We start from the raw sequence: 10,759 nt of genomic DNA, 5'->3' as shown, positions 1-10,759 counted from the left end.
TAATGGCAAAAGTGTTAATGCACATGTGAGTTTAGGATTCCTTGTGCATGTTTTAGAGAATGGCACCACTGCCATTCTCCACTGGTGGAACATAGAAGAATGGCATGTGAGTTTAGGCTTCTCAGTGCCATTTTCTAGGGCCCAATAAGAGATTGGCACCACTACCATTCTCCCTTAGTACAGTTGTTTACCCTAATATTATAGGAGGGGTATTCAAGTGATCATAGGAGAATGGTGCCAGGTTCCAATACACATGTGAGTTTGGGGATCTAAGTTCCATTATGTAGATCCCAGTGGAAATCTGCACAAACTCAACATGTAGATTGGCATTCCATTGATTTTACTGGTAGTGTATCATTGATATTCTTATTTTGGTACCAAATCTTACACATAAATCTTGACTAGTGTTGCAAGTCTTTCAATTTATCTCAAGGGATATTGGCACTAGTGTCACTCTCAAGGACTTCTTATGAGGTCTTGGAGAATGGCACTGGTGCCATTCTCCATTTAAAATTAGAATTTCAATCTCTAAATTTGCCATTCAATCATGAAAATCAAAATTGAGATTAAAGTTTAACTTGAAATCAAAATTTGAAAACTAGAATTTCAGTTTTGAAATACAATTTCAAACAAAATAATTTGAATTTGAATTTAAATTTAATATTGGAGAGAATGGCATATGTGCCACTCTATATATCCAAATTCAAAAGGGAACAATTGCGGGAAGAGCTATATTTCAAAATTTTATTTATCTCAAGGGATATTGGCACTAGTGCCACTCTCACGAACTTTTTATGAGGTCTTGGAGAATGGCACTGGTGCCATTCTCCATTTAAAATTAGAATTTCAATCTCTAAATTTGCCATTCAATCATGAAAAACAAAATTGAGATTGAAGTTTAACTTGAAATCAAAATTTGAAAACTAGAATTTAGGTTTTGAAATACAATTTCAAAAGAATAATTTCAATTTGAAATACAAATTGAAATTAAAAATATCAATATGAATTTGAATTTAAATTTAATATTGGAGAGAATGGCATTAGTGCCACTCTATATATCCAAAATTCAAAAGGGCACAATGGCGGGAAGAGCTATATTTCAAAATTTGAATTATTTAGTAGTTTCAAACTATCACTTTTAACTTTCAAATCTACATTTCAGACAAATCAAGACCTTTTCTCTCATTTCAATTGATGCCTTTCCCTTATTCACTTTCTATTCATTCCAAACAAATTGGAGAGGAGTCTCAGAGTCTCAAAGTTTTACTCACCACAGCTCACATGGAGAGTCTTGAGGCAAGAAGGCAACCAACGGCTTGACAGCTTGAACTCCACCGGAGCTGCAAAGTTGATGGAGCTGGAAGGAAACAACACAATTGACGCTCAATCAGTTCAGTAGCTCCTCTTTAATTTTCGGATTTTTTGCTTTCTTTCTTGCAATTTGGCTTCCTCCTCCACCATCAAGGCAACAAGATAACAGGAGGGTTGAAAGAAAGAGAGGAGAGATATACCCGTGATGGACTCTTACTGCTCAATGCACTTGATCCAAGACTCTTACGAAGCGCTGATTTTCTATTCTTTAAGGAACAAAGCACTCCTTTGGATTTGCCATAGCCAATTCCTATATCTTTATAAGCTTTCCATAGTTGGATCAACTCCCCACCATAGCCACTCCTATCTTAGATTCTATGCTTAGATTCTTGTGAGAGCCTTGAGAAAAAGATACGCTTGAGGAAAAGCGTCCATGGCAGTCTCATCGAACACCTTTTTGCCGCATCTGAGAAGAGCAAAGCGTATGTTAATCAAATAGCAAAAAATTGCAGCATACGAAAGTTTTGTCAGGGGATTACGTCTAAGAGAGCACCTGCATGAAGGCTCAAGTGACTTAAGTACGGCTAAGAGAGCAACTGCATGAAGGCTCGAAGCACTTAAGTACAACAAGAATGGTGAGCATGACCAAACGCGTAAAGATGGAGGTGGCAAAATGCAGGAATTGATTCCGTTTTTTGTGAATCCCTTCATATCTTTGGAAAAGCGAATCCTTCATGTCTTTAAGCAAAGAGACATGAAAAGCGAGCGGCGAGCTTGAGTAGATGAACTGAAAGGCAGGGCGAGCGGCGAGCTTGATGGAGCAAAAGGCAGAAGAAAGGTAAGCTAAAGGGAGGAACCCAAAAAGCAAGTCTTCAAGCAAAGAGACATGAAAAGTGAGCGGCGAGCTTGAGTAGATGAAGTGAAAGGCAGGGCGAGCGGCGAGCTTGATGGAGTGAAATGCAGAAGAAAGGTAAGCTAAAGGGAGGAACCCAAAAAGCAAAGGGGCAAGGAAAGTGGAGACGCACTGGTAGGATTTACTTGTGAGAGCTACGCTTGAGCTACGTGCACGATGAGATCCACAGCAACACGGCATGCGAGGCAATCAACATAGGGCAACGAGATGAAAGAGAAGGTACTAGGGTTTTTCAATTTTTTACCTTCATTAGTTTAACCTTTTGCATTTCGTTAAAAAACAAATTTAACACGTTTAATATATCCTACCTATGCACTTTTTTTTAATGTAACGAAGTTAGAGATGTGTCATTGAGCTTCAAGTATACACTTGGGCTCCATAAACCACACAAGGCTCTAGAAGCCTCTTGTAATAGGCCTTGACAAGAACTACAGTCTTTTCAAGAGCATAAGAATGTACTTCAATAACTACTTAGCTTGAAATAAGTTCTCATTGGAGTTTAGAATGCAAGCTTCAAGAGCAACACATAAAAATATAGTCAATGTTGTCTAGACATACTCATAGTGATGTAGAAGTCATCTTTGTGCAAATTCACAAACCTCTGCCTCTCTCTCTCTCATAGAAGGGAATTCCACACACAAATCCTATCAAACATAAATTTCAAACAACAAGAAAATGAGTTCCTAGGGGGCTCCTACAATCAAGCTCTAGAGCTCTCAAATATAAATGGGAACTATACTGTTGTAGAGGGAGGGATTTGGAGCGTAACAAACTCAAGGGCTTACAAGAGAGAGACACTATAGGGGGGAGAAGAACACCATGGGCTGTTTAAAGATAGGGGTGAGAGAGAGGGGACAAGATGACTAATTGTACACTACATTAGAAAATGAAGATGAGGGTAAATATACATCTTAGTGGATACTGACTATTCCTTATAATCCACATGTTGAGGATAAAAGTGCAATTTAACACTTTTTAAACAATTTATGGCTAGGTTGCAATGAAAGGTTAGCTGTGTCAAGAGGGCAAATCTATTTGAAGGGCACTTATTGAGATTGTCAATGGCTTGACCATAAAATTTAAGCCGCTGCATTAGGACAATCTAGTTGGTTGTGCACAAAGCCTTTCTATAAGCCTTGCAATGTTATGACTCATGTGCTACTATATTTCCAAATTCTTATTGAGGTGAACTTCCTCCTTTGACAAGACTAATATACACAACCTAACTAGTTTGTCGCTTGATACAACTCCCATAAAGATACATGTTATGAAAACTTTATAATTATTTCTATAAATGAAATGCAAGCATGACCACTTGTGAAGTTTATTAGTTACTTTGGCACAGTAGAGAGAGAATGAGAAGTGCTTGAGAAGGTGAACATAGAAGTCATCCACGGAAGACAACAATGGCTTGAGGATGATTTCCTTAAAGAGTGCTTCTTAAGAAATTGATGGGCTAGGGGTTAAGGATGATAATTCTAAAACATTAAGCGTCTAGATCAATTAGATTAAGGACATGATTCAAGTGCACCTTTATTCAAAAGGAGTTACTCTCATAGGCGCACCATGGGCACCAACCACACATCATGGATGGGCAAGATTGCCCGCCCCATCCAACCCATGGCACAGATGCATTCAATGCACCATAGAGGGACTTAGGCAGCTCTAGTGTGAAAACAGCATAAGCATTCAAGCTACCAAGTTAAGGGCACTTCAGCCTACAGAGGGGCACGTCTGAGCTGAGGTCAAAGCCACAGAGAGAGAGAGAGAGAGAGAGAGAGAGAGAGAGAGAGAGAGAGCACAACAAAATGTATAGGATAATATTGTATTGGGCGGTAAGTTTACCTCTTGAGTCAAGGCAGCAAGGACGACGAAATATATGAAAAGCAAAATTTTACATTACTTGGACCTTGATCAAGAAAAACATATTCTAACATAAAAATTTGTAACTTAACCAACCTAGCATAACCAAACTAACGTGAATAAACTCACATAATGAGCTAGGTTTCATAAAGTAATATCGATCAACTTTACCACATATATGAATAAATGGAAGTAAAATAGTGTATGGTTTCAAATGAATACCACGTTCACACACACACACACACTGCCATCCTCCAATCTCCCCATTTTACAAAGCTAAATTTTTTTTAATTTGCTCCACTTCCATTCTCCCATTGCAAAGGGGGAATGGCACCAGTGCCATTCTCCCATTGTGATTTCCTGATTCAAATCTTGGTTGTGCAAAGGGGAAATGGCACTAGTGCCATTCTGCATATAGGAGATGGCTGTGATGTTTGGCAGGGGTCTCGTTGCGGAGGCTGCAGACTCTTTTGCCAGTTCATCTTGAGTTTTGTCATAGCTTCTTGTACTGCTTGTGAATTCATTGCATGCTTTGAGAGTATGGAATGAAAGTGTGTGATACTATTATTGATGCAATCTATTATGTGCCTATGCAAAATCATGTGAGTGCATGTGATATGTCTAACTATATGCTTATTTGTGGGATTTAATAAGGAAACTAAGACTCAATCATCCCTAATACAAAATTGATTAGGTCTTCCTACATGTGCAAAAACGTGCATATGCCAGTGAGTGTGCGTGTAACAATCTAGTACAAACTATATGTGCAAAAATGTGCATATGCAAGTGAGTGCTTGTGATACAATCTAATCCTAACTAAGGAAGACTTGGTTTCCCAAATCTTTATTTTTGTCGGGGATGGCTTGCATGTTGATGTAGTAGCACTTACCGTTTATTGTTGTGTTGAATTGGGCTCCATCCAATGTTTCTAGCAACACAGCTCCGATGGGATTCATCTTTTGTACTCGGTAGGGTCCTTGACCTAGATACTTCAGTTTTCCCTTATGTACTTTGGCATTGTATAACAAGACTAAGTCGCCTTCCTTGATGTCTTTAGCTTTTAGATTTCTATCAAACCATGCCTTTCTTCTGCATTTTTCTATTGTCATGGCATGGTCGGCGACTAGTCTTGTCTCTGTATGGTTCTCCAACTGATAGAGCCTTTCTTTCAAGGATTCATGGTCACCCATGCATTCCTGTACTGCGATGCGTAGACTTGGTATTACCATTTCGAGTGGGACCACAGCTTTAAGGCCGTACACCAATTGAAAAGGTGTGTTCCCTGTACTGACCTTGAATGTGGTTCTATATGCCCATAAGGTAGCGTTCAATTTCTCTGCCCAATCAGAACAATTTTGTTGGTGGATTCTGCTAGTCCATTCCCTTGGGGGTAGTAGGGTGTGCTTTTTCTATGGATTACCATGAAGCCAGACAAGAGTTCTTGGATTACTTCATTGACAAAATGAGTGCCTCTATCCGACACAATTTCAATGGGGCATCCGAATCGGGTGATCACATTTTTGTATAAGAGTCTTGCTGTGCTTCTGGCATCTACCTTTCTAACTGCTTTAGCTTCAGCCCATTTTGTAAAGTAATCAGTGGCCACAATGATGTAGCATGCCTGTGTTCCTTTTGCTGTTGGATGTATGGGACCCACATAGTCAATCCCCCATTTTTCAAATGGTTTTTGTGCAACAATTGGTGTTAGGGGATTGAAGTCTTTATGTTGTGGTTTAATAGTTTGTTGGCATACATCACAGCCTTTTACATATTCATAGGCATCTGCCCACAGTGTTGGCCACCAGTAGCCTACGAGGAGAACTTTTCTTACTGTCGCTTCCCCTTGGAAGTGTCCTCCTGCAATGCCTTCATGGACTTCACTCAGGATTGGCATGATCTCATGAGGCATTACACATCTTCTTAATATCTGGTCCTTGCCCATCTTGTACAGTTGTCCTATAATGAGTTGATAGGGTGCAGCCTTTAGAATCAATTTTTTGGCATCTACTGCTTTCATGTCAGGGGGTGGTCTTCCTGCCATCAAGTACCCAATGATATCTCCGCACCATTCTGGAACAACATCTATTTGAAATAGTGTTGCATCTGGTAAGTCATTTTCTACTCCAATGGCTTCTTCTCCCGACTTGACTCGAGACATGTGATCAGCAATGTAGTGTTGGGCACCTTTGCAGACCACTATTTTGAAGTTGAATTCTTGAAGTAAGAGGAGCCATCTGGTTATTCTTCCTGTGGTACACGGACGGTTCACAAGATAAAGCAATGCTTGATGATCGGTGTAGAAGACAAAATCATTTGCCAATAGATAGTGCCGAAATTTCTTTACACTATACACCATTGCTAGGGCTTCTCTTTCAGTGGTTATATAGTTGATCTCTGCATCATTGAGTTGTTGACTGCTGGCGAAGTAGAAGGGGTAGTCTTTCTTATGTTCACTAGGTTAACAAAGCACACTCCCAATCGCATACTTGGATCCATCAATATGTACGTGAAAATCAATAGCCCAATTGGGAGATATAAGGATGGGTGCTGTGATTAGGTGCCACTTTAAAAGCTCAAAGGCTTGGTCGTACTCTTCGGTCCATAAGAACACTAATAATTTGTAAAGTGGTCTAGCTATCATGGCATACCACAATATAAATCTTCTATAATAGCCGGCATGTCCCATAAAGACTTGTACGCCTTTGGAATTTGTAGGAGGAGGCAATTCCATGATGATTTTGATTTTGTCCATGTCAATTGCAATCCCATGTTGAGAGACGATGTGTCCCAAAAGAACTCCGTGGGTGACCATGAACTAGCATTTTGTTGGATTTAGGGAGATGCCATACTCCCTGCATTTGATTAGTACTTCTTCAAGACAGTCGAAGTGGTCTTGTTTGTTTAAATGGATGCACAAATCATCCAAGAACACCTGTAAAAACTTATTCAAAAATGACTTGAAAGCTGTGAACATGACTCGTTGGAATGTGGCCAGGGCATTACAAAGGCCGAATGGCATGACTCTATATGCAAAAATACCCCATTCTATAGCAAATGCTATTTTTGATTGGTCTTGAGGAGCAATTTGCACTTGGTTATAACCACTGAAGCCATCCAAGAAGCTATATATTTTGGATCCTACCACCTTTTCCAACAATGTTTCTGTTAAGGGTAGGGGATAGTGATCCCTAATTGTGGCAGCATTCACATTTTTTAAGTTTATGCATATTCTAAGCTTCTTGTTGTGTTTAGACACAATGACGATGGGTAAAACCCAATCAGTGTGCTCTATCTTGTAGATGAATCTGGCATCTAGTAGTTTTTCCAGCTCATCATAAACCACAGTGCCATATTCAGGATTTGTACGATAAGGTCGACATACCTTAGGGTGAGCACCTTCCCTTATAGGTATCGTGTGTACTGCCACTTCTGGTGAAATTCCTTCCATCTCTTTGTATGACCATGCTAGACAGTCATGGTATTCCATTAGGAGTTCTTTGAGTTTGGTTTCATCTTCTTGACGAAGCTGTTTCCCAATGAAAACCAATTTTTCTTCCTCCCCTTCAAGGGCGAGGTTTATTGTGCATGTTTTTGCCGGTCCCTCATAGATTGGAGTTTCTCCAATGCTATCAGTTTCTTGAACTTCAGATTCTCTGAGTGGTCTTGGCATTGCTATTGGTGCACTGCCACTTGTATAATTCTTGAAGTATTCCGGCACTTCTCGAAGATCGGCCTCTTATGGGGTTGAACTAGCCTACCATGTGTCATGTGTACTGGGTGGCATAGTTGCATTTATTAATTTGTTAGGCTCTTCTTTTCTTTATTTTTCTGAAGTCTCTTGATCGAGCTTCATTCGCACATGTGGCTTATATTTCCGAAACTTCTTACGTTGGGAACTGTGGGCTAACTTTTCCATGGGTAAGGTGTTTCCAAGTAAGGGTTCATTTGCTACGCATATGCCTTCCAGTCCCTCAGGGGACCATTCAAGAGGCAGTGGCTCTGATTTTGAGGGAGTTGACTTTGCAAGGTACAATTTGATAATTGTTTGGACTCGTTCGAATTCATTGAAGTGCTCGGCCTTGGCTTTCTTGCGGGATCTTCTACTTTCTTGCGGAATCTTCTGCTGTTATTCAACTGCGGAGGTTCAACTTTTGGGAGCTCGACTGGCATTAGGGCATGCAGAATGGCTAAGTCATTATCAAAGATTTGATCTTCAATTTCAGCATTTGCAGCCTCTGTTTCAAGGTCCCAAGGAAAATCTGAGTCATCATTGGTATGGGTATCTTCTTTAGGTTCATTATCCCATTCGAGGTCAGCCATAAAGAATGGCATCTCTAGATCTATTGGTTCTTCATGTGTCAGTGAAGGATCAACCTATAGCGCATTAGCATCTATCTATGAGAAGATGGGATCTAATGAATGGTAGTTATCGATGGTTGCCAATGTTTGTATCCAGTTATTGACATTGCTTTGTGAGTCAGCCGCTATGGCATGTTGTTGCAGGGGAGCTGATTTGCTTGAGATTGTCATGGAAGATGTGTCATCCAATGCTCTAGGCACAATTGGTTTAATAGCTCCTATCCCCACATTCACCCTGACTGCAGTGTCTCGATTCTAGATTGTCAGTCTATCAGTTCCCTAGTCATGGAGGACTGATGCTTCCCGTATCCAAGGACGTCCCAGTAAGATTTGATAGGATTTTTTGGGGAGATCCAAGATTGTGAATTGAAGGGAAAAGTAGACTCCTGCGATCTTTGTGGACATGCCATTCACTATCCCCAAGGGTTTAGCCCGTGAATCATTGGCAAGGTGTATGTTGAAATTAGCCTTTTGCATTGGTGGGAGACCCCATTCTTCATAGAGCTCCTTTGATAGGACATTGACACCTACTCCACCATCCACTATGGCTTAGACTTCATTATATGCCTTCTGGATCAAAGGCACAGTAATGTTGCATATGTCATCTCTCTCACCCATCTGCACAGGGATATCTTCAATGTCGTTCATAGGTGGAGGGGGATTTGCAAGTTCAATCCATCCTTTGAAACTCTCCCAGAGATTGGGACAGTTCTATAGGAGGATTCCAATGGGAATTGACATAGGGCAACTCGGATGCTAGATAGTACGGCTCCTTCAAGTTGACATGGCGGTACATTCTGTTGTGGAGTTTGTTGTTGGAACAAAGGCTCGAGTATAGTATCAATACTTTGTGGGGCCAAGTCATGGATTTGGTCTTGAGCTTGTTTCTCACCCTCAAATTGAGCTTGTTCATTTTGGACCCATTGTTGAAGTACCTTTTCAGAAGTCGCTTTGGTTGGATTGGAATGTTAGGGTCCTTGATGGCCTCTTTCTATTGGCGTGTAATTACATTGATAGGTTGTGACTTTACACTTGCTGGACCCAGACTTTGATTGTCCACCCCAATGATGCCGATGGGGACATCAGGCTTAACCTCTGTTTGTTCTAGGACCTTATTTTTCATGGGACAATCCATACAGGCATGTCCTATGCCACAATCTCTGTAGAGTGGTTGGAAAGTAGCTAGGATACCATGATGAGGACACTCTGCGATCCGATGATTTTCTCCACAACCGTAGCACTTAATTGGTGCTCGAAATGTGTTGGGTCGTACTTGATTTGCATAAACTAGTATTAGACCCTCTACACCTTCTACATAGTACACTGGGTACTCTGCTTCATACTCAAATAACGAGTCTACTTCCTCAGCTTGTTGTAATTGATGTATTGGAACTGCCTGAGGAGCTAGATTTGGTGCTCTTGGATATGGTCATTGATTCAAATTCCTGAGTAGTTGTGGGACTTGTGTCCGAATGGGAACAGGATTTAGCCTCAGAGCTGGGGGCGCTTGTGCAAGTGCCGGTTGCCTGTATTCTAGCATGGGCGCCGCTCGGTATTGTTGAGTTCGAGGCGGGTTGTTGCGCATGTTGAAGATGCAACTGTTCTCATCATGGCCGCCGATGACGTAGATATGGCACCACAACCATGGCGGTGGATTTGCTTGTGCAGTGATCCTAGCTCTGAGGACCGAGCACTCATTTGTTGTATGATTTTCCAGGCAGTGTGGACACCAAACATTTTCTCGCCATGGATATGTTTGAGTTGGCGGCTGAGACAAGTGGAGTTTTTGATCCATGGTCTGCATCATGTCTTCTTTCAGCTTCATGGTCATGGCCTCTAGGCGATCTTCATTAGATGATTCTGCAGTGTCCTTTGATTTACCCTTTTTCGACCGCTTATCTCGTGTATTAGACCTACCGTCATCACTGCTAATGTCTGAGTCGGTCATGCCATCCTCGATGTCAATGGCTATCGCATGAGCAGCACTGAATGTTTCATAGCTGCTTATCTTTTTCATATCCTTTCGGATTTTCTTTCTTAGACCTCTATGAACCATGCCGTGAGGTACTTTGCATCTGGGCGTGGGTCACATTTGGTGATCAATCTCTTCATCTTTCCCAGGTATGTGCATACATCTTCTCTCCGGCCTTGTTTGATCTTGCTGAGTTGGAGAGCGGGATCATCTTGTAGCCTCTCCATTTGAAAGCGACGTTTGAATTCGGTTTGAAGTAGGTCCCATGTGGCACATTCTTCGACGAGAAGGTCTAGGTACCATTCTGAAACTTCATTAGTTAAGGCCATTGGAAGCCAAGC

The sequence above is a fragment of the Dipteris shenzhenensis genome, chromosome 28 (assembly GCF_047967505.1).
Source record: "Dipteris shenzhenensis isolate YYH24624 ecotype China chromosome 28, Dip_SZ_1.0, whole genome shotgun sequence".
NCBI lineage: Eukaryota > Viridiplantae > Streptophyta > Polypodiopsida > Gleicheniales > Dipteridaceae > Dipteris > Dipteris shenzhenensis.
The sequence above is the reverse complement of the archived record's forward strand: the minus strand, read 5'-3'. Positions refer to the sequence as shown.